At 48.3% G+C, this 22,262-nt stretch overlaps 1 pseudogene; it reads left to right on the plus strand.

The window, feature by feature from the left end:
- Window positions 1-3,279: 3,279 nt before the first annotated feature.
- The window catches only part of LOC146871922 (mitochondrial glutamate carrier 1-like), a 274,210-nt pseudogene continuing 255,227 nt past the window's right edge, over window positions 3,280-22,262 (plus strand).

Raw genomic sequence — 22,262 nt, forward strand, 5'->3', positions numbered from 1 at the left:
CTCAATACGACTTCAACATATAGTGTTAATACATACATCAATACCAATCAATAATCGATAAGCTATATATACATGCCAAAATCATCAAACCAAAACAATAAAAACCATCTCTTGCTACCAGGAATACTGGTGCAGTTCAGAACACAAAATCTCCTCCTGCTTCCACGGACAGAATGACTCCTCAGTCACACTCACATACACACATCACACGCTGGTGGGACCCATAACACCAACATTCGTTCTCATCAAACCCATCCGTGCCTTACAGAGGAGAGATATCCCGTTCCCGAACTGCAGCTATTCACTTTTGATAGAGGAAAAACACATCTATGGACTTACTCTAACGGTTCCTCCATCCGTGGGGTCGAATAGATCATTTAGTTGTTATGGAAATTTGATGCAACGCTTAACTCTGGTATTAATCAATAACACATTACAAAAAAAATATAATAATAATAACCACCCGACACAGTTCTTCAAACAATGATTTTCTTTATCTAATTAAATTTGCAGGTTAAAATCCTAACAATGCGATATTATCTTTTGTCATAATTACCTATTCTGGCTAATTGTCGTTCTCTAAGTCAGAAACTGGTCCTCAGAAATTCATCAGAGATTCTACTGTCCCGTCCTCTGCTGTCAGCATGGAGTGCCGCATAGAGTAGCATCGATCAGGGTGCGTCTCAAGCTCTTTGGGTGGTAACCTAATTTCCTCTCTAGACTACCAATATTTATACCAAATTTTACATATACAAGTAACATTTTCTTTATTTCCAGGCCGTTGATTGGCTGAATTCAGCCACGTCCTAATATTTTAAGAAACATTTTCAAAATTTCACATACGGACGATGAATCAACTAAGCGCATGGGAAAGTCGTTCCCAGGTCGGGAAAGTATCAGTCTATTGTGAATAGGTAGCTTTGGTTCCCAGATGGCAACATTTGGTCCATGTTCAGGGACATTGGCATCTTGCCCAGAGTAGTCTTCATGGACCTGGTTCGGAGGTTCAAGGAGAGGGACACGACGTAGTCAGTGCAGGCGCCTTCCTCCATTGCTAATTGCATGAGGTCATGTACTTTAGTGTGGATTCAGTCGGCAGCCATCTTTTAGTAGGCCGAAAAAGTCAACTTAAGTAAAAGAAACACAAATCGCAATTAATACATAGAAATGAATTAAACAATGTTATTCCCTCACTAATACCCTTTTGTGTATGCATTTATCTAGCCATATGCAACATTTTAAGCCGTTAATGCTGGTTTATTTAAGCGCAAATCACATTAACACTGCTTAAGCTAAACATATAAATTTAATATGCGTACAAACTTAGGTCACTTATTATTTTAGCCATGCAACTGCTTCCCCACGTGTATTCTCTTGGTTAATTAGGTTGGTTAATTCAATCACAACACACTATTATTCATTAGAATTAATTCTTTAATCGTTTTAATGTAAACATATATAAATGGTTTGGGTATACTAAAAATTTTTATTTTACCCGCTCCATTACAGGCTTATCAAGTAAATTTAAGGACGAGCAGTGCTCCTGTATGTGAGGAAGTTTCATATAATATGCCTACAGGAGACATTGGAGCCAGGAACTTATTTTTTTATTGAGGGATATAAAACCTTCTTCTGTCCAGCAGCAAGGTCGGGCTCAGGACGAGCAAGGGGGGGCCTCATTATGTTTATAGATCTTGGAATTCAGGGTAATTGGAAGAACCTGGCATGGGATTCGGATGTTGCCCTGGGTCTCAAATTTTCTAATAACAGGTACAGGTTTGTTTTAATAAATTTTTATTATGCAAGGTCGCAACTGCAGGGTTCGAATAGTCTCCAATAATTACATTTATGGATGGAGCACACACGAGAGAGAGGGTTGGCACAGATACAAGTGATTCTTGTGGGTGACTTCAATTGTCATCTGTGCCCAAGTTTGAGTTTGTCTCAGGGGGATTGGTCATCTTGCACTTTAAGAGAGGGACCACATATGGCGCATACGCATGAGGGGCGGGAACTGAGTGACATATTAAATATCTTTGGGTTATCTCATACGATGGATCAGATTCCTACCAATCAGGGTAGACCGGTCAACCCGACCTTTAAAGGTAGAGGATGTTCATTTATCGATTACATTTTCGTTTCTATTACACTGATAAGGTGCATAACTTTTTTTGATATCCAATATAGTGTGTTTAGTGACCATAACCCGCTGATTTTAGGACTGACTGTTGCACACCACGATATAGTATCACATAGATTAGCAGGGGGAACAAAGATTGCTGCAACGGATCAAGGCAGAAGGCTGCGCTGGGCCCAGTTCGATCCGGTCACTTTTAATCGTTCATTGTTTAATAGAGCTAAGCAGGACATTGGGACATGTTTAGATTTAGATGTGCAAGGGGTGGAATTAATAGATGCCTTCGGGAATATCGCTCAAGTAGCGGATAGCCTGCTGAGAGCCCCTGTTCATTCGTCTTGAATGAGAGTACCCAGATGGTTCAATAGCCAGTGCTCACGGGCCTTAAGAGAGCTAAAAGTGGCCCTTAAACAGTCCACGAGGGACAGGGATTGGGTGGCGGCTTGCCGTACAAACTATAAGCAAGCCGTCAAGGAGAGAAAGGCTCAATTACAACGGAATGCCTGGGAGGAGCTCACAGAGGCAGCGGAGTTGAAGGACTCTACTCGCGTCTGGAAAGTTATTAACAACCCATGCTTTAAAGACTCGAACGGACCGGGATTAAGTAATAATATTCTACCAGAGCAATGGCGGCAGTATTTTCAGGGTTTGTATAATCAGCCTCATAGTCTGGAATACTCACAGACCCTGACACCAGTACAAAACTTCTCCCCTATTATATTCTTCTTGAACGAGGTGAGATCAGGAATTGAGGGCCTTACGAGGAATAAGGCGCCCGGACCGGATGGGATCCCGCCAGACCTCTTTTGTAGTAATATAGAGGTATGGGCCCCGCTTTTAACGAGGGTGCTTAATGCGGCAGTAAGCTCAGTAATGCCAGCATCTTGGGCTACTGCCACCATTGAGCCTATTTTCAAGAAAGGTGATAGGGACAGCCTGCACTGTTATCACCCCATATCTCTTATTGATGTCTCAGTGAAGGTTTTGGGGCAGGTAATTTTAAACAGGTTGATGGAATGGGCAGAGGCAAATCAAATTATAACGTAGGCCCAATATGGGTTCCGCCCCGGGAAGTCCACTACAGATCAATGCCTTAATCTGTATCTCAACACCACAAAATACACAGTAGCCAATAAGGGGCGATGTATCTAGCATTTATGGACCTCACGGCGACCTTCAACAAGAGTGAATCGTCGCAAACTGTGGATAATTCTGGGTGAGCTTGGGGTGGATCCAGGAATAATCAATAATTTAAAGTCATTATATTCTAATACCATGGCGGCAGTTAGATATACGCAGGAGGGGAAGGTAACAGACTATTTTAAATGCTCCAGTGGGGTCAGACAGGGCTGCATATTAGCGCCATTCTTGTTCACCTTATATATCAATGGTCTTGACGCCGCCCTGAGTTCTTTACATGCAGATACCCCGAGGATAGGAATAAGATCGGTTCCGGTTCTGCTTTACGCAGACGATGCTGTACTACTTGCCCGTACGTCAAAGGGTTTGCAGATTTTAATAGATGGATTCGTGACTTTTATGAATAACCTGGACATGACACCCAACCTCACAAAATCGTATATTATGGAAATTAAGAAGAAGCCAAGCAATCCCTAAAATTACACAATAGGGACACATACTCTAGGGAAAGTCCAAGCCTTTACCTATTTGGGCATTTTTTTTGACGGACACTTGAATTTTAAATATTTATTAGAGGAGAAGTGTCTTGCCCTGAGTAGGTCCATAGGATCAATTGCTAATTTTGCACATAGACTAGGACGTTGGAACCCAGGAACAATTTTAAAGTTATATAATTCTATCTGTTGTTCTAAGGTTTTATATGGAAGTGAAGTTTGGGGATTTATTGAGGCTAATAAACTGCAAACAGAAGAGAATAAATATCTGAGGTGTATGTTGAAAGTTCCTCAAATCACCCCTGCATACATTGCTCACGAAGAACTGGGGCTCAAATACATCTCAGATATGGTGGCAGTTAAGCCGTTAGTGTGTTGGGCAAAGGTTTGGACAAATAAAGAGGTGGGTTTCAGTAGGAGGGTTAACCTGTATTGCCTCTCACTAGATGACGCGCTTAAAATTCCCTGGCTAAAAAATGTGAAGGACTCTCTATTTAGATTAGGGCGTGTAGAACTCTTCCTAAATCCAGAAAATGTGAGAACCCAGGACAAGGCAATCATTAAGGACTGGTATTTTAAGTATGTCACGGTGCAACGTGAGACTATAGAACTCGCCAAGAGAGAGAACATGTATTAGCCAAATCAATGCAGGGGATAGAACCATATCTATTGCTTACAACCAGTGCACACGACAGATTTTTAATTACGCGTTTTAGATAAAATTTATTTCATCATTTATTGGCCGTTCCTGAGGGTTTTATATTGAATATAGAAGATAGAGGACCCTGTGGCTGCGACAATAGGTCTCCACAGGATACCCTACACTTCGTCCTCCTTTGCCCGTTTTATGCATATACTAGAAAAATGTTCCTGAAGGGCCTTTTAAGAAGAGTTAGATTTAGACAAGCACGGGTAGCCTTGTTGTTTTTAAAACTGTCAACCAATGTTTTACACTTTTCTGTATCTCTAATTTCTTAAGAGCTGCCTTAAAGTTAAGAAATACAAGGGGTGTTTGAAACTTAGATGAATTTTTGCCATTTTGCTCCAAGATTTGCTGTTGCATAAGTTTTAGTTGATTATTTATGGTTTTTAAATGATTTTAAAATTAGTATCGGATTGGGTTGGATGCACTATGATACTATGTGACATATGAGGGATAATGAATGTGTATATACCTGGTCTTTGTCGGGTACGTGGTAACCTCTCCAGAGACTTCCTTGATTGATACTGTATTTAAATGCAGAGTAAAGATTATTATTATTATATAGGTAGCATTGAGACTTGAGACTTCTTGCTTATGTAGCATGATGATTGAAAAACTGACTTTCTGCACCTTTTTTTTGGTACTTATGAAACATGTTTAATGAAGATAAGAAATATATATATATATATTTAATGGATAATATCCACCTGATGTTTTGCAGAACCCACCTGGCATAATTTTTAGGATGACATATCCAGTAGCAGAAGGGTTATTACATATGATATAATCTTGTCCTCTTATTTGTTGATTTTAATATGGAAAAAATATTAATTAGAATATACCAGAACTAACATGGTTACTGACATAACTGAGGGCATGCCCTGCACTGAGTGTTAATGTTTAATTTTATGCTCCTAATGAGAAATATTGGTTGAAGTGTTCTATAGGATCATGAGCAGAGCCAGTCTCATGTAATTAGGATGTGATTGCAAAGGCTCTAGGTCATGGTCTCAGCCTACTTTGTCTTTCCCGCCAAGTTGTGTCTTCCTGCCCATTAAATGAATTCAGCGATTAAGAATATTTTGTTCATTTCATATATGAAAATCCAATTTAGTTTGAAGAAATTGTTGCAGAAAGGAACTGCTAAACCAGAAGGGTGAAAGTCTACAGAGATGTGCAGAGAAGATGTGTTTTATGATTTTTGTACATATTGTTACAGTGTTTCTCCTCTGAATCAATTAGCTTTTTCTTTCAGTTTGCCTACTAAGCTCATCAATGGAGGTGTTGCGGGGATCATTGGCGTTACCTGTGTCTTTCCGATTGATTTGACCAAGACTAGGTTGCAAAATCAGAGGAATGGACAGCAGATTTACAAAGGCATGTGAGTATTGGCAGTCCACAGTACAGACGCTCAGTGAAATTACAGAATATATGCATTTATTTGAGTGATTTAAAGATAAGAGATGTTGCCATGTATAAATTTGTATATATAATTGTTTTTAAAATATAGATACACTAGATTGCACCTGTCGCTTACAGATTACAAATGATCTCTAAACTAGACATTTTCCAGGGTACATAATCATTCTCAAATTTGTAAGGTCATTGTTAAGACGAGCCGCGGGCTGAGGAGGCATAGCTGGACCAGATAGGGGACCGCGTGGGACGCCTCTCGAGGGCAGTCACCCGGAAGCGTAAATGACTGCAAGCCACGATTGGCGGAGGCATTTGAATGGACCAATCGCAAGCAGGGCCCTTGGGCAGGAATAGTTTAAAAGGGCAAGCAGCTGCACAGTCTGCATGTGCTGTGTGCCCACAAGGATTGACTGCTGTTTCCCACGGAAGGATTGAAACCCAAAAGAATGCCGCTGCCCGCGTCCCAAGCAGTGGGACATCAGCAGGGCAGCACTCTAGTGGCCGCCCGTCGGAGCCTTCCCCTCTGCTGCCTCGCGCGCGAGGCTACGCCCACTAAGGTTATGACCCCCCCAATAGTGTGGAGCTGGAGGCGGACCGTTGGGGGCGAGGCTTGCCCCCTCTACTTAGGAGGCCCTCTCGCCCAGTTCCTCCTCTGTTCCCTGTGCGCCGCTCCAGCCTGGACACGCGTTACCTCGCATCGGTCCGTCGTCCGTGTCGTCCTCGTGCGCCTCCGGCCCTACGGCTCTCGATCCTCGTCGCCTCCACGCTTCTTGTGCTGGTAAGTCTTGCAGCACCCACTCCGCCCCGGCCCTGTCCCTGGGCATGACCAGGTTGACGGGGCCCTGTGGCGAGGCTCGCCACGGGCGGAGGGGAAGCAAGATGGGGGTTGTTGGGGAGGTGGGGTTTTTTGGGCCCAAAGAGCGCGCGTTTTTTTCCCACCGTCTGGGAGTGTGGCTATTTAGCGGAGCACTCGCGTTCGGCCTGTGAGACCGGGTTGCGAGCATCAGCTTAGGCGGGAAGAACAGATTTGAATTGTTGAACTCACGCGGTGTGGCACGAATTACTTCGGGTCGGGTAGGCATTAGTTAAATATGCACCGGCTTCCGATTTTAGGTTTCGGGTGTAAGCATCGACCTGCCCCGCGCATGCAAGTGGGCTTTTCTCTTAAACTGGGCCGGGAGTGCGGTGGCTTGCGCCCGGGCCGATGGGGCAGAAATAGCTCAGTAGGAAGAGCGTTGGCCTAAAGACCTTAAAGGTCCTGGATCGATCCCCGGTCGCGGAGCAAACTCGAGAACAAATTTTCCCAAATTGCGCATTCTCATTAACTGTGTCGGGTCCAGCGCTCCAAATTGCGCATTCTCATTAACTGTGTCGGGGGTGCGGTCGCTAGTGTCCGGGCTCAGTTGGCGGTATTGTCGTACTATGGTACTGAGCCCCCCCCCCCCTTTTTGGTTTCCCAGCGTAAACTCTTCAAACACGTGTTACGGTGAGTGTGTCACCTTGGACACAAACAACCTAACCACTACCAGTGGGGAAAGGAGAATGGCATAGCGGTCTAAGCGGCAGGGTTATTATTCCCCAAAAAAAAAAAAAAAAAAATATTCACTTCAAAGGCACGGGTCGAGTCAGACTGCTGCCTGCTTATGTTCACGTAGCGAAAGAAGTGCAGTTGCGTTGCCTTTGAGTTTATCGGCTCGGCCTCTTTCATAGACGCACCTTTCCGTTGCGGCATATCTCCCACAGCGCGAGGACGCACTGCGACCACGGTACAAGGCCGCTGTCTTGACATTTGCCCCAAGTGCCCTGGAATTGAGTTAATTGTGAAGCTAACGTCGGGGAGCATTGTCGGCTTTGTGATTCAGTCGGCATTAATTTGTCCTTTTGTAATGGACACGCGGTGCGTATGTAAAGCGCTCCAATACCTCGATGTGGAGGGTGAGCACGGAGCTCAAGAGCTGGGACATTCGAGTAGGTAATAGGGGACTGAGCTCCCCGTGCCGGGTGTAATGTAATACGGTGCGCATCTAAAGCGCTCCAATACCGCGATGTTTAAGGTAAGCATTGGTAATAAGCTACTGAGCTCCCCGTGCCGGGTGTAATGTTAATACGGTGCTCATGTGAAGCGCCTTGGGTCGGTTGCGCGCTATAGTATCCTGGGCAAACCAATTAATCTTTCCTTGTCCTGAAAGGTATTTTAAATATGGTACTCAGGCTCAGCGCTCCGAGGACCTTTGGGTCTAGCCCGCGCAGTGACTGGGTGATTCATGTAGTGAGAGGGTTGGCCTAAGGGCTCGGGCGGTCATCATTGAATGTGGGGACCTGGTTTCAAGTCTCGGCAATAACGCTGAACAACCCAGTGATCCTGGGCAAACCACGTAATCTCCCTGTGCCGAACAAAAAGAAATGGCGTCCGCAACTGGGCTGCGTAAAGCGCTATGATACCCGATTTCCTTACAGTGCCTGAGCATATAGGTAAAAACGGGGCTCATGCACAGCGGCCTAATACGTTCGGGTGAGCTCGCACTGGGTTTCTGTGCAAAGCACTTAGTTTCCCCGCGCCCGGAAACGGTCCGCTGGGCGAGGCAATAATCTCCCTCTAACCGTGCCCAGGCACTTTTCGGACGAGATCGCGCTGGGATCCTGGGGTAAAGCATTGGATCTCCCTGCGGCTTGAGTTGTAGTAAAAACAGGGGCACGCACAGCGGTCCGATTACCTTCGGGTCGCACCACGCAGCAATGACCCGGGGCTAAGACTTTTAGGCTGGGATTCGCGCTGTGACTCGGGGCAAATCTTCTAACCCCCGTGCCCGGATGTGTATGTAAATACGGTGCTTAGTTTCTGCTTTATGTAGCTCAGCCGGCAGAGCATTAGAATATAAAGCAAGTATCTGTTTTAACGTCACCGTTCCTGAATGCGTAATGTAAATACGGGGTAAAGCGCTCCAATAACTTTGGGTCGAGTTCGCGCTATATAAATAAAACAGGCGGCATGCTATGCGACACACAGATTCTTCGTTGAATGCATAATAGCCCTCCAATTCCCCCAGTCATTGGCGCGATGCGTGAAGGAAACAACGGGGCCCACGAATGCGCGTTGCATTCATCGTATGGGCCCATGAAATTGTCGCCACTTCCTTGCAAGTTGGGGGTTTCTGGTGGAGGCTTGGCTCGAAACTTGTATGCTGCCAAAGTGTCATACGCTGACAAATTTCAAACTCTTCTCTGATGTAGGCATTGTTGCGCTAGGCGTATTAGGTTCCCATGACACTAAGTCACCTCCCTTCCGAGGGGGTGCGGCCGGCTTGGAGCCGCATACCCTGTGCCGTGGGAGCCGGTAGGAGACTAGCGTGGGTTCACAGCCCCAATGCACCAGCACTGCAAGGCTGGGAGCTGCCTGGGTCCCCGCTGATCGCGGGCGGTGCAACACCTGTGGCGCTCCCTGGTAAAGGGTATCGCCCCCCTCCCGTCGGCGATGCTGCCATTGAGGGAGGGGGGGGCATGCAGTGGGCTGCGTGCGGCAGGCGCAATGGACCTGGCACGGGGATCGTTTAGTATGGTACGAATCTTGTAAGCTCCCCGTGCTGGAATGTGTAATGTAAATAGGGTGCTCAGGTAAAGCGCTCCAACACCTTCAGGTCGAGTTCGCGCTATATAATTCTGCAACATGTATTGCTGACTTCCTATATGGCAGATAAATGACACAAGTGCGTGCATTGTTCACATACGCGATTATGGGCATTAATAAACCCCCCGCACCTCAATGGAACATCTGGTGCGGTGCTCGCGTGATCCGGTTTGGGGAGCGGGTAATATGGTACGAATTTCTGAAGCACCCCCTGCGTGAAGATGTAATGTAAAGACGGTGCTCATGTAAGGTGCTCCAAATGCCTTCCGGTCGAGTTCGCACTATATAAATATGCATCATGTAATTCCTAAGGGCCCGGATAGCTCAGTCGGTAGAGCATCAGACTTTTAATCTGAGGGTCCAGGGTTTCATGTCCCTGGTCGGGCGTCTGCTTTTGGCTTCCGATAAGGCAGATACATGATACCAGTACATGCACTGTTCACATCAGGCGATTACGGGTATTACTAATCCCCCCACGCACCTCAAGGGTTAATATGGTGCGGTGCTCGCGTGACCTGGAATGGGGTTCGTGTTCTATGGTACGAATCTCTCACGCTTCCCGTGCCGGTATGTGTAACGTAAATACAGTGCTCATGTGAAGCGGTGCAATACCTTTGGCGTCGAGTTCGCGCTATACAATATGCAACATGTATGTGCTGGCTTGCTATAAGGCAGACACATGATACAAGTGCACGTATTATTCACAAGAATTGCTTGTGCCCACATTCGCGCGCAGTAGAGGATTACGGGCATTACGACTCCCCATGCACCCGAATGGGTTATTCGGTCGGTGCTTGTGTCCGGCGCTCGAATAATTTCGCGCTCGTTACGGTTTGAGCTAATCACCAATCAACCGTGCCCGAATAGGTATGTTAATACCTATGGCTCATGTACTGCACTCCAACACCTTCGGGCGGGTCACGCTGGGACTCTGGGCAGATAATTTAATATCCACGTGCCCGATGATGCATGTATATACAGTGCTCATGAACGGCGCGCCATTACCTTCGGATCGAGTTCACGCTGGGTTGCGACGCTGGGTAAATCAATGAATATTGCCGTGCCCGATTATGTATGCGAGCTGCTGGACCTGGTATGCCTGGGTTCCCGAGGGTTGAGGACCTGGCGGCTCATGATCTCACTCCCGTGCCCGAATATGTGTGTAAATATGTTGATCATGCACAGCGCTGCCATACCATTCGGGTCGAGTTCGCGCAATATGAGAGTGCTAATTACAGCGAGGGTCGCGCAGTACGATCCTGACCACACGTGTCCACGTGTAGCTCGTTTCCAACCTTTTGCTGAAAGGGGGCTTGGGTCGTTTGTCATTGTTGTTGTTGTCTCGACACCCACCCCTATTGCCTACGGCCTCGCGCTCCCAAGTGCATCAGTCCTTGGGTAGGTCGGACCAGAGTCGGGATAGTCCTAACGTAGAACGGTCATTGCCATATTAGTAACAGTTAAACACGGGTCGCTGCCGACAGTCTATAAGAGGTATGCTTATGCCCGCAACTCTGCCCCGCCAACATGCTTATGTGGGCCGCCTTCAACTGTCACTCATAGTGGCACTGACATGGGGGAAACTTCACATAACTAACTGTAACCTAGACACCCAGGTAGGTGACAGAGGCTGTCACTGTGTTTGATAGGCACCAGGGCCAGATGACATTTAAGTGCAATGTGTGCTGGAAACTAAGGAGCGGGTCCATTTAGTGAGCACGGGGGGTGTTCCTAGCTCTAAAAGGAAAGTTGAGACAACCAAGTTAAGTTTCAGTGCAAGGCTACGTTTGGTGGGGCAATTCCAGGCGTAAAGCATTAAGCCAGACAGCCCTGGGAATTGGCAGTCGTACGATTAGCTAAGATTTTGTTCAAACTGAGGGAGAGCATATCAACCACAAACAATTGTGGAACCAGAAAAAGCTTTACAAAGCAATGCTGTAGATTTCCGGTACAATGCTGTATGGATAGGCTTCATGGATAGGGCCATGACCTTTCTGGAAGGGGCATTCTTCTTCGACCTGTGTCGAACTGGGAAAGGAAGTAAGGCTGGCTTGATAACTCTTTACTCCACCTGCGTTGGCACATCTTGTCAGGAGTGATTGTCAAAGGTTTTGCACTTCAGCCAGGCTCGGTTAACACCCATCCACTCGAAGCTAAATTGTCATGGTGATATTGGGCCGCATATACACAGCCCAGTCCAGTATTAGGCCCCTGGGGTCGCCAGTGTCGTGAATTACTAAATTCCTCTGAACTGGAGTTGTGACCGGGTTTTACACTAGCAGAAGTTTGGGAGTGCAAGCCTCCACCTAGGGGGGTGGCTGGCTGAATTTGATGAACTACTTCAAACGTTTCACAGCACTGCACGTGGGAGAGTGTCAATTACCTGTGCATACTTCAACCAGACACCCCAGAATGAGTGGCAATTACCTGTGCATACTTCAACCTGACACCCCAGAAGGGCAGGCCCTCATCTACATGGTAATAATTGACAGAGCAGAGCGACCATACCTATTGAATTTTGCACTTAAACTGACTAGTACTGGAAAGGGCTTAACACCTTCTGAAATGAGCATGACCAGAGATGTGCTGCCTTCCACTGCCATTTGACAGGTTAATGGGCAAGGCTAGCGGAAAAGCCAGATGTATTGTCATCATTTAAGGCAGACGTGACCCAGGTATTGGCAAGATAGAGACACTGCCAGCTATGAAGATGTGAATGAAATCATAACTTATTATTATTAACACAACATATTATTTGATAAAATAAGAAGTTTCTTTTCAAGCCACTATGTTGGTGCCACGAATTACTTATAGCGCAGCAACACCGGTATAACAAGGACGGTAGGCAAACCTATTAGCTCCTTTCAGCAGCAATAAAGGTATAACCAGGACGGTAGGCAAACCTATTAGCTCCTTTCAGCAGCAATAAAGTCTAAAAGCTAGCTTCTATTCAACAAGCGAGGAAATTGGATACGCTGTCCCAGTGGAGAGCAAGAAAAGATTAGGATGAACAGCGGGACGATTATAAGACTCTATCGTCCAATTTAATGTAACTTAATTTGCAAGTAGAAAGGCTAAAGCGAGGAGATGTTGCTAAGATATGGGTCAGTTTGTAGTAAACAATAGGATAATACAATGTGAAGGGAAGCAAACATAGGGAGTCAATGGCCGAAAATGTAAACATGGCAGAGTTAGCAGTTTTATCGATTGTCGAATCACTTGCCAACAGCGCTGTCACCAGCTAAGGTTTGTAGCAGTGACCATTCAGAGACAGTGACATGAAGCAGCCAGGGACAGTGAGCATATGTTTCCCGTGTGCCGGGTGAGAGCACACAGACAGAGGCTGTTGCCCCCGTATATAATTATATACGTAGGGAAAGCGGTGAACTCACACATTACCTTCTCCCTGCTTATTGTGCTGCAGCTGTTGGGAACACAATTCTAAGCCAGGAAGGCCCCATATTTGGCCAATTGGAAATTCTTAACAGGATTGCAGGTCCATAAGCGCCTAGTTCACCAATGCCTTGTTACCGATGCCATAACGGATTTAGGTGTTGCTCTTCTCGCTCAGCCTTTCCTTGGAGCCAGGGAGTTGGGAAACGTTCACAAATTTGGGTCCTCGAGCTGAGAGATGTATTCTTCGGCAGCTCAGTCAGTCATAGTGGCTTTATCGGGAGTCATGATAAAAGGCGTCCATATAGCAGTTACGTTCTATGTTTGGCTCTGCCGAGAAATCATGCAATCTTCGCAGCAGCAGCAATCCGGGAACCATGACGCTATCAATACATCACCTTTGTAGACGAAGGGGAAATTAAACTTTCTTCGTGGGAGGTCATGAAGGGAATCGATGGAATGAAGAATTTCAGCTATGGTTCGATTCTGGCTCCATATGTAGGTGCCAGATCTTCCCATAATTTCGTTAGGAAGATCTGTGGTGGCATCGCTCAGAAAGTTGGGAGCACCATTCACGTCTAAGCTGAATGGCAGTGGGGCCAAAAGACATCCTTTGTTAGTCTGCCCTGGGCTTCCGGGTGATGTTGCAAATTAATGCCGTCATTTATGGATTACAGAACAGGACCCATAATTTAGCCCACTTAAAGCTGGCTCGCAGGGGCAGGGCACCTATAACAGCGAAGGGAGGAAGGGGGGCTCTGGCAGCGACGGAAGCCTCCCCAGAGCTGTGGCGGAGTTACAGGGCGATCTGGATGCAGACGGGTACAGTAAGGGTACCTCTGCGACAGGCGGTACAGTAAGGGTACCCCTGTCCGGCACAGTAAGGGTGCCCGAGCCAAGGTCCAGGAGCCGAAGGGGGTTCTGGGAAGACCGCGACGGCGCCCCGTTAGTCCTTCGGGCGGTTGGGGGGCCTGACCAACCGGGGGTGTGCCACAACACGCTCCGCCCCTGTCGGAAGGGGCGGGAGTAGGAGACAGATCACGTGACCCAGTGGATGATCTGTAAATAATTATGTGCCACACTGCCGGGCATCGACCCACCGTGTGTGCTGGCTCACCAGGCGGGCGGAGCAGCAAGGGGCTGCCTGCCCTGGATCGCCCGTAAGATAACCCAATTTTATTATCATACTATGTTGTATGAAATAAACCTGCAGCAGTTCTTCACCCACAAATAAAGTGTCAGTGTAATCATTGGGTGACGTCTGTGTATGCGTGTTGACTGAAGCGGATGACGGTGTGGTCACTATGCCGCTGCCCGCGTCCCAAGCAGTGGGACATCAGCAGGGCAGCACTCTAGTGGCCGCCCGTCGGAGCCTTCCCCCCTGCTGCCTCGCGCGCGAGGCTACGCCCACTAAGGTTATGACCCCCCCAATAGTGTGGAGCTGGAGGCGGGCCGTTGGGGGCGGGGGGCGAGGCTTGCCCCCTCTACTTAGGAGGCCCTCTCGCCCAGTTCCTCCTCTGTTCCCTGCGCGCCGCTCCAGCCTGGACACGCGTTATCCCACCCTTTCCACTTACCCCACGTGTCAGGCTCAGCGCGTTATTGGAATGTTTTAATGTTTTCTTTTTGCGTTGCAGGCGGAGTTACAGGGCGATCTGGATGCAGACGGGTACAGTAAGGGTACCTCTGCGACAGGCGGTACAGTAAGGGTACCCCTGTCCGGCACAGTAAGGGTGCCCGAGCCAAGGTCCAGGAGCCGAAGGGGGTTCTGGGAAGACCGCGACGGCGCCCCGTTAGTCCTTCAGGCGGTTGGGGGGCCTGACCAACCGGGGGTGTGCCACAACACGCTCCACCCCTGTCGGAAGGGGCGGGAGTAGGAGACAGATCACGTGACCCAGTGGATGATCTGTAAATAATTATGTGCCACACTGCCGGGCATCGACCCACCGTGTGTGCTGGCTCACCAGGCGGGCGGAGCAGCAAGGGGCTGCCTGCCCTGGATCGCCCGTAAGATAACCCAATTTTATTATCATACTATGTTGTATGAAATAAACCTGCAGCAGTTCTTCACCCACAAATAAAGTGTCAGTGTAATCATTGGGTGACGTCTGTGTATGCGTGTTGACTGAAGCGGATGACGGTGTGGTCACTATTGGCTGCCCCTCCTACAGAAGTGCCAACCGAGAAGACGACATGGTTCCAGGCTCAAAATCCCAGAGGAGTGCCATCTGAGGTGATGTCGTTGACTGCCAGAGGGAATCTCGCACAGCAGTGAGAAGACGGCACCCCAGGTGGCTCAGGAAAACAGGACCACGGCCTACACCCAGCGGTCCGGCCACGACACAGAGAAGGGGCCCCTGCTGCATCACGGGATCAAGGGAGATGCCTATCGCAGCAGAGTGTACAAACAGACACCGCGCTGTGAGGCGGGAGTCTCTAGGAGGAGAAGCCAGGGCAGTGCAATGCAGAGCACAGCGCCCCCTGATGTCCACCCGATGAAATCAACATGCGGCCAGATCGTCACCTTATGGCTAGCAAGGCTGTGGAGGTTACTTGCGGAAAGGCGTGGGCAGCAAAGAGCTTAAACGACCGGCATACTTTTTTTCTGGTTGTGGGTCCAGGTGGGAATGGTTTTCAAGTGTTGGTAAGAATTGAGGTCTGCACCGTCAGCAACTACAGCAACTACAGCATAGAGGCAAGGTCTCCAGCCTATGATCACAGACAATTTCAGGACAAGGGTTCAAACCCAGCCCAAGGCAGCACAGTTTCTTTGAGCCCAGTGAGAAGGATTATGGGGCCTGCAGGGTAAGAGAGAAGACAGAGCGAGAGAGCACCATAAGTCTGACAGATACAGGAGTGACACCGAGGAGGAGGAGATGCAGGTGAGCAAACAAAGAGGCGTATAGTGGGTGAGCCAAGGGTAAGTGATGGTCCAGAGTTGGATGCGGACCTGCAGGAGCTGCTTGGAGGAGCACGTGAGTTGGTGGCACACAAAGGCAGAGAGTGGGTAAGCCAGCAAGTGCTGGGCATGCTGGCACTGGAGGATAAAGGTACCTGGAAGCAGATGGGCACTACCCATTGAAAGGTGTCAAGGGTTAAGAGCAATGCAGCAAGCAGATTGCGGTCACCCGGTTCTAGTTGAGGGGGGCTTGCAGCCGTAACGGCGGCCTCCACATAACAGGATGTTGGCAACAGGCACACAGAGTTATGGTCCCACAATAAGAACAAAGGCAAAAGAATGCTAAGGGTGGGTGGCTCGGGGAGTCCTAGCAAGGGGTTGAAATGACAGCATGTACCACCACCTTCTTCATGCTCGAAGGCCAGGGGAACAGATAGCAGCAGCAAGGACAGCGACAATGGCCAGCTAACGGTGCCTGTAGCCAGGGCAGTGGCAGCCAATGGATCCAGCTCTGGCTAGGATAAAGATAAAGCTGTAGACAACAATGAGACACAAGTGCAGAGTGGAGCAGGGCACCCATATGGGTAATATCTCATTTTGGCACACAAGTAGAGGTAATGAACGCTACATTGCAGGAAAAGCAGGGCTGATGGGGCAACGGTGGGCGGGGTGCAGCAGGACAAGCCACTCCACAAGGGGCGATGCCTTTGCACAGAGGTACAGGGTTATGGGTCAAACTCTATGACCATTCCCAGCGACACCATGGGGGCACTGGCCCGGGCTCCCCCCTCCCACGATCCACCGCCGGGTTCTCCTCGCTTCTTTTGGCAAGGCATGGGCCCCTCGCAGGGAAAAATGCAGGGAAGGGAACCCTCACAGAGGCACAGGCCAAGGTAGCTGCTGGGGAGGTCGTAGAGACTCCAGCCAGGTTTCAAGGGGGGGGGCAAATAGACTCAGATAAAAAGCAGGGTAGGGCACCAATGGCTGGGGGAGCTGACAAGGATGTAAACCCTGTAAGAAACAAAGAACCAACCCCAGTTGGGGCTGACCCCACAAAGGCTTGGGCAGGGCAGAGTCACTTGGGGGCGCAGATGCGGAAGGGTAATCCTGCCAGTGAATACCTGTGTGCTTCCCCAGGGAACCCGCCCATTATAGTCCTTGAAACTGGCCTGGCCAGCCTTAATCCGCTGGAGGTAAAAGAAAGGATTTGGCACAAGGAATTTATAGAGAGATTCTCTCCAATTGGAAGTGCACCAGGTGGGATTAGATCTGAGAGTGTAGGACAAGAAGGAGAAGGACAGCAGGGACAGACACAAGCCAAGGGAAGAGAAGACCATCAAAACTGGTTATTGGCCTTCTGGGACCATGGCATGTGTTTTTGTGGAAACATTCCCAGAAAGTGCACCAAAGGAATGTGTGAGCACGCTGGCACCTACATTCCGCACAAAATTGCAAAAAGGGAGACAGGAGGGGATCATTCTCCGGGGGAAGCCTGGGAAAGGTCACATCACAGCCTGCTGGAAGTACTAGAAGGACGAATGCAAGTAGGGGCAGGCCTGAAAATTCAAACATGCTTGCAGTAACTGAGATCATAGGGTACCCCAGGCCCGTTCTGTCCACACCTGAGGTATAAGACCCTTGTCCTTGCCCTTCCAGCCTAATTTGTAGACCGTGTTAAATTGACCGGAGGGTCCTGTGTTACTATATAACAAATACCCTGGGCCATCCTTGTCACTCAGCAAAGCATGAACCCCTACGTAGGCCCTGCCAGCCTGACCAGAGTTCTGCACCCATTTTACTGAATAGCAGGCTCTAGGCTTGTCTGACCAAGAATCACAGCCAGCCTCTCTCAGCGAGGCCTCCTGCTCCAAACTTAAGAGCCCCCACCCTACCCGTGTGCAAAGTTCACTGGCGCAGAGTTCACGGTCTCTCTATTCTGTCGACATATAGCACATCACATCCTGGGTCTGTACATGAAAATAGAGAAGTTCCCACCGCAGCCGCGTCAAGCTGGGGTGATGAATAACCAAGACACATATCCATATATGTATTGTGCATTCCTTTGAATTACATATTTTGCTGCCTGCCCTATGCAATTTACGACGAGCGCTTGGCCTGAGAAAATAACTTTTCACCCAGTCTACGTTCCGCATTTAGTAGGATAGACACGACACGTCTGATAAAATTTGCAGACCATGCTTTAAGTGACTGACGTAGGTAGAAGTGGCGTGAGATGACGTTACTGTAGGCGCTTCTCATAGCCTTAAACAGTATAAAAAGGGAGCTCACACAGTCCTCAGCGGACTACCCCACCTGTCTGTTAGTAGATGGCAGGCGGGTGTGGGTGCTCCCCAAGAGCTCTTGGTTTTTTGTTTTTAAGATACAATTTAACTTGCCAATATATTTGCTGTATATGCTATGTATGCTATTTTGCTATGCTATTTTGTCCCTAAATTGGTGTTTTCTTATTGAGCATTTCATAATTATATTACATTTGCAAGGATGCCTTCTGTTAGGTTTTAGGTAGGTACGTGAGTATTCTCAGTATTTTAGATCAAGTGTGTTTTGCATTCTGAGAACATTTTCCTTGATTTAACTTATGTTTTTCATAATGCATTTATAAATGTGTCTTTGAGGTTTTCTGAAGTGTCTCTCTCCAAACGAGTTCAATGCCTTCTGATTCATGCGAGGTCACTATATTTGTATTTTTATGCCTTTTTCTTGAAGTTTCTTGAAGTTGCATCATCTTAATAAAACTGTTAAACTTTCAGCCTCAGTTTCCATGGCTCACATATCTGTTTCCTTCATTTTTAGAGCGAGCGTTCCCAGACACGCCGACTCATATTAAGGTGCCCCTTTTGTCCCTAACTCACTCCCTCGATCATACAGTGAAGGTTCCCTGAGCCCTGTGCTCAGCCCCCTGCCCCCTTGACCCTTAAAATAATCTCCCTCGAACATAACTGCAGCAGGGGGGCACCCCGCAGTTGACTGCAAGAAGGCCAAAGGGACAGGGGATAACAAAGGCATGAACAAACGGAAGTAGCGTCAGGGAATCTGGAGCAGGGAATGGCACACACAGTGAGGCCGATCCCATTCCCATCCCCACACCCATAAAGACAGCAGGGTTGTTACTATTATTGAGCAATAACCCAAAGCGCACAGAGAGTCAGCTACTGGCCCATGGTTTCACTAGGGGTTTCACCATTCCATATAAGGGCCCCAGAGTCCACTACCTTAGCCAGGACCTTAAAGCAGTCCAAATGACCCCGGCAGTTGCTAGGCAGAAGATAAATAAGGAAGTCAGCCTAGGAAGGGTTGAGAGCCCCTTTACTGAACCTCAATTTGACAACTTCATAGTCTCCCTGCTTATACCAAAAAGAGAGGAAGGACTGTACAGGGTGATTCATCACTTGCCCTACCCTCCAGTGAATCTTTAAAATGACTGACTGGATCAAGAGAGCTGCTCATTGACCTATGCGACCCTGGACAAGCCATAGATCTGATTAAATCTAAGGGTAAAGGGGCGCTGCTAGCAAAATCAGACATCAAGTCAGCCATCTGCCTCCTTGCTGTCCACCCAGACAGCTACCACCTGCTGGGCATTTACCTTGAGGGCAGTTATTATTACGATAAGTGCCAGCTCATGGGTTGCGCAATCTCGTGTGCATACTTTAAAATGTTTAGCAGTTTACTAGAATGGGAGTTGGGGGTCCGTCACCAGGCAGGGGCATGAGTACACTACCTGGATGACTTCCTCTTCATAGGGGCAGAAGACATCACAGACTGTGAGGACCTCTTGGGAAATGTTGTGGCACTGGCGGGGTAACTAGGGGTACCTCTGGCACATGCAAAAATAGCAAGAACCAGACATGCAGCTCTCTTTCTTGTGGACTGAGCTAGACACAGAGAATGGCATATGTAGGCTGGTGCCAGCCAAGGTAGAGGATCTCAGGAGGCTGAATGACCTGCTACACTCGAGGAACAAGGCCTCACTAGGTAAAATGCAGAAACTGCAAGGGAAACTGAATTTCGCAAACCGGGTGACCCCAGCAGAGAGACCGCTTGTGAGACACTTGGTATGTTTGACCAAAGGACTGACAAAACGGCACCACAGGGTGAGGCTCACTCAAGAAGTAGAAGATGACCTCAGGCAATGGCCAGACTTCCTGGAGGGTTTTTATGGAACCTTGATGTGGGGGGAACCTTGGGTGACAGCAGAGCGCTAGAACTGTTCATGGATGCAGCTGGGGGTGAAGGTTCTGTGGCCACACTGAGTTCGACTTGGACAGCAGCCCACTGGCCAGCGCAATAGTATGTGTTAGGTATAACCAAGAGCATCACAGTACTTGAACTATTCCCCATCATAGTAGTGCTCTCCTTATGGGAAGAGCACCTCACCAACCGGCAAATCAAGTTGTAGGAGGACAATCACCCGGTGGTCTAAGCCCTTAATCTGGGGAAAGGACTTTGCCCAGTCGTGGCATGCTTGCTTAGACACCCAGTAGAAGGGAAAGCATAGCCATTAGAGCCTGACACATTCCAGGCTGCGCAAACTCAGTGGGTGATTCTGTATCTTGTTTTCAGTGGCAACAATTCAGAGCATTGGCACCGCATGCAGATTCCATTATGACTCGGGTATCGGGACGATTGTGGGGCCTGGTAGACCCGATTTGAGAATGCTGGTGAAGAATGCAGTGGCTCCCAAAACAGCCACAAAATATGTGCTGGGGGACATTCCAAAGGGTCACTAGTGCACAAGGAAATCGGGGAGTGACAAGCAATGACATGAAGTCATTTGTACATTGGGCTTTCTTAAGGGGCATGTCTGAGAAATAAGCACAAACACATTAATGTGGTGACCCATTACGTAAAGTTGGTGACTAGGAATGATCCGAAGGGTACATTCTACTGCAGGCTGGCCAAAGCGTAAGGAACTGAGGCACCCCATTGATTTCGACATTCTGCAGGGACTGCTCGAGGGACTCCATAGCATATGCGGGCAAGAACAGGAAGTCACGCTCTTCAGGGCGGCATTTACGCTGGTTTTCTTTGGGGCCTACAGGGTTAGCGTGTTAGTAGCCCCTTGTAGATACAATCCAGGGACAGCTTTCTTAAGAGGCGAGGATATACAAATGGGTGAGCGACAGGCTGGCACTGAATAGGTTGAGTCTTGCCCCAAAGGAATTCGGGTAGCACTCATTCTGCATTGGTGCAGCAACGACTGTAGCACAGGGTAGGCTTAGCGAGGAGCTCATAAAGAGCATAGGGCATTGGGCCTCGGGTGCCTTTAAGGGCTACATTTCGCCCACAGCTATCTAAGCCGCTTTTTTTCTTTGTAACAGGCCCTCCTGGACACGGACCCAGAGTGTGGATTCTGGGAGATTCTTATATCGCCAGGGCATAACAGTGGTCATCAGTACGGAAGACCTACAATAGGCTGTGGCTGCACAACACAGACGTGACTTGGTTGGGAAACCGGGTGTGAGATAGGAACATTTGCCACCAACCATTCAAAATGTGCTGTAATGGTTCAGGAATCCAGACACAGTAGTAGTAGTACACCTCGGGGGAAATGACTTGGCCAAATTGGGAAGGAGGCACCTGCCAGGGGCAATGATATCCGGCCTCACTCGCCCGGCAGAACTGATTTGGCCAGAAATCATAGCTCACTGTGAATGGAGAGGAGCAGTGGAAAGGTCCAAGCAAAAGTTAAACATCTCCATGACAAAGCCATGTAAAGGTAATGGTTGGGGTTATGTACGACACAGGCTCATTAATCCGAAAACTCAGGGGTACTATGACCCAGATGGGGTCTACCTGAAGTAGGTGGGTATGAAGCTGTTCCTACTGCATATAGTGGAAGTACTTGAACAGCTGGGTAATAGCTAGGAGAGAAAGTCATGAAGGCTGGGAGGGGGCTGCCTTAGGTCGGAAAACCACATGCAGCTTGGTGGAGACAGCACAGGAGTGCTAGGCCGAGCGCAAGAGCCTATTTATAGGAGACGCTCAAGTATGTGTCCTTGGGAAGCCTTATGACAGGGGCACTGGGGGCACTGTATGAGCAGACGAATGGGCAGTAAAAGGGCTCAGCTCAGGGTAGCCAAGGCAATTGCAACCTGGACCAGGCACAGGGCCGCCCACTCTAATTTCGGCAACAAGTTGAAGCCTGGGGGCCGCATATTTGCTAGATGCCCACAAGAGAGAGAGGCTATCGCTCTAGGCGCTCTCAGAGGGTGCTGTCATGGCAATGGACTAAACAAAACTAATATTAACAATATCAGATGTATGGGCATGAAGTTTGTATTGATCAATGTTTTGTTCTGATGATAATTATCATGTGATAAAACAGCGGCCAATTTGCACTAACAAGAGACTTCCATGTGTAATTAAAGAAGGGTAAGGTGCAGTGCCAATGGCCTGGGAGCCCCTAGGGGGCACTCGCCTGTCTGGAAGGGCTT

This window comes from Triturus cristatus, chromosome 1_1 (assembly GCF_964204655.1).
Source record: "Triturus cristatus chromosome 1_1, aTriCri1.1, whole genome shotgun sequence".
NCBI classification, from domain to species: domain Eukaryota; kingdom Metazoa; phylum Chordata; class Amphibia; order Caudata; family Salamandridae; genus Triturus; species Triturus cristatus.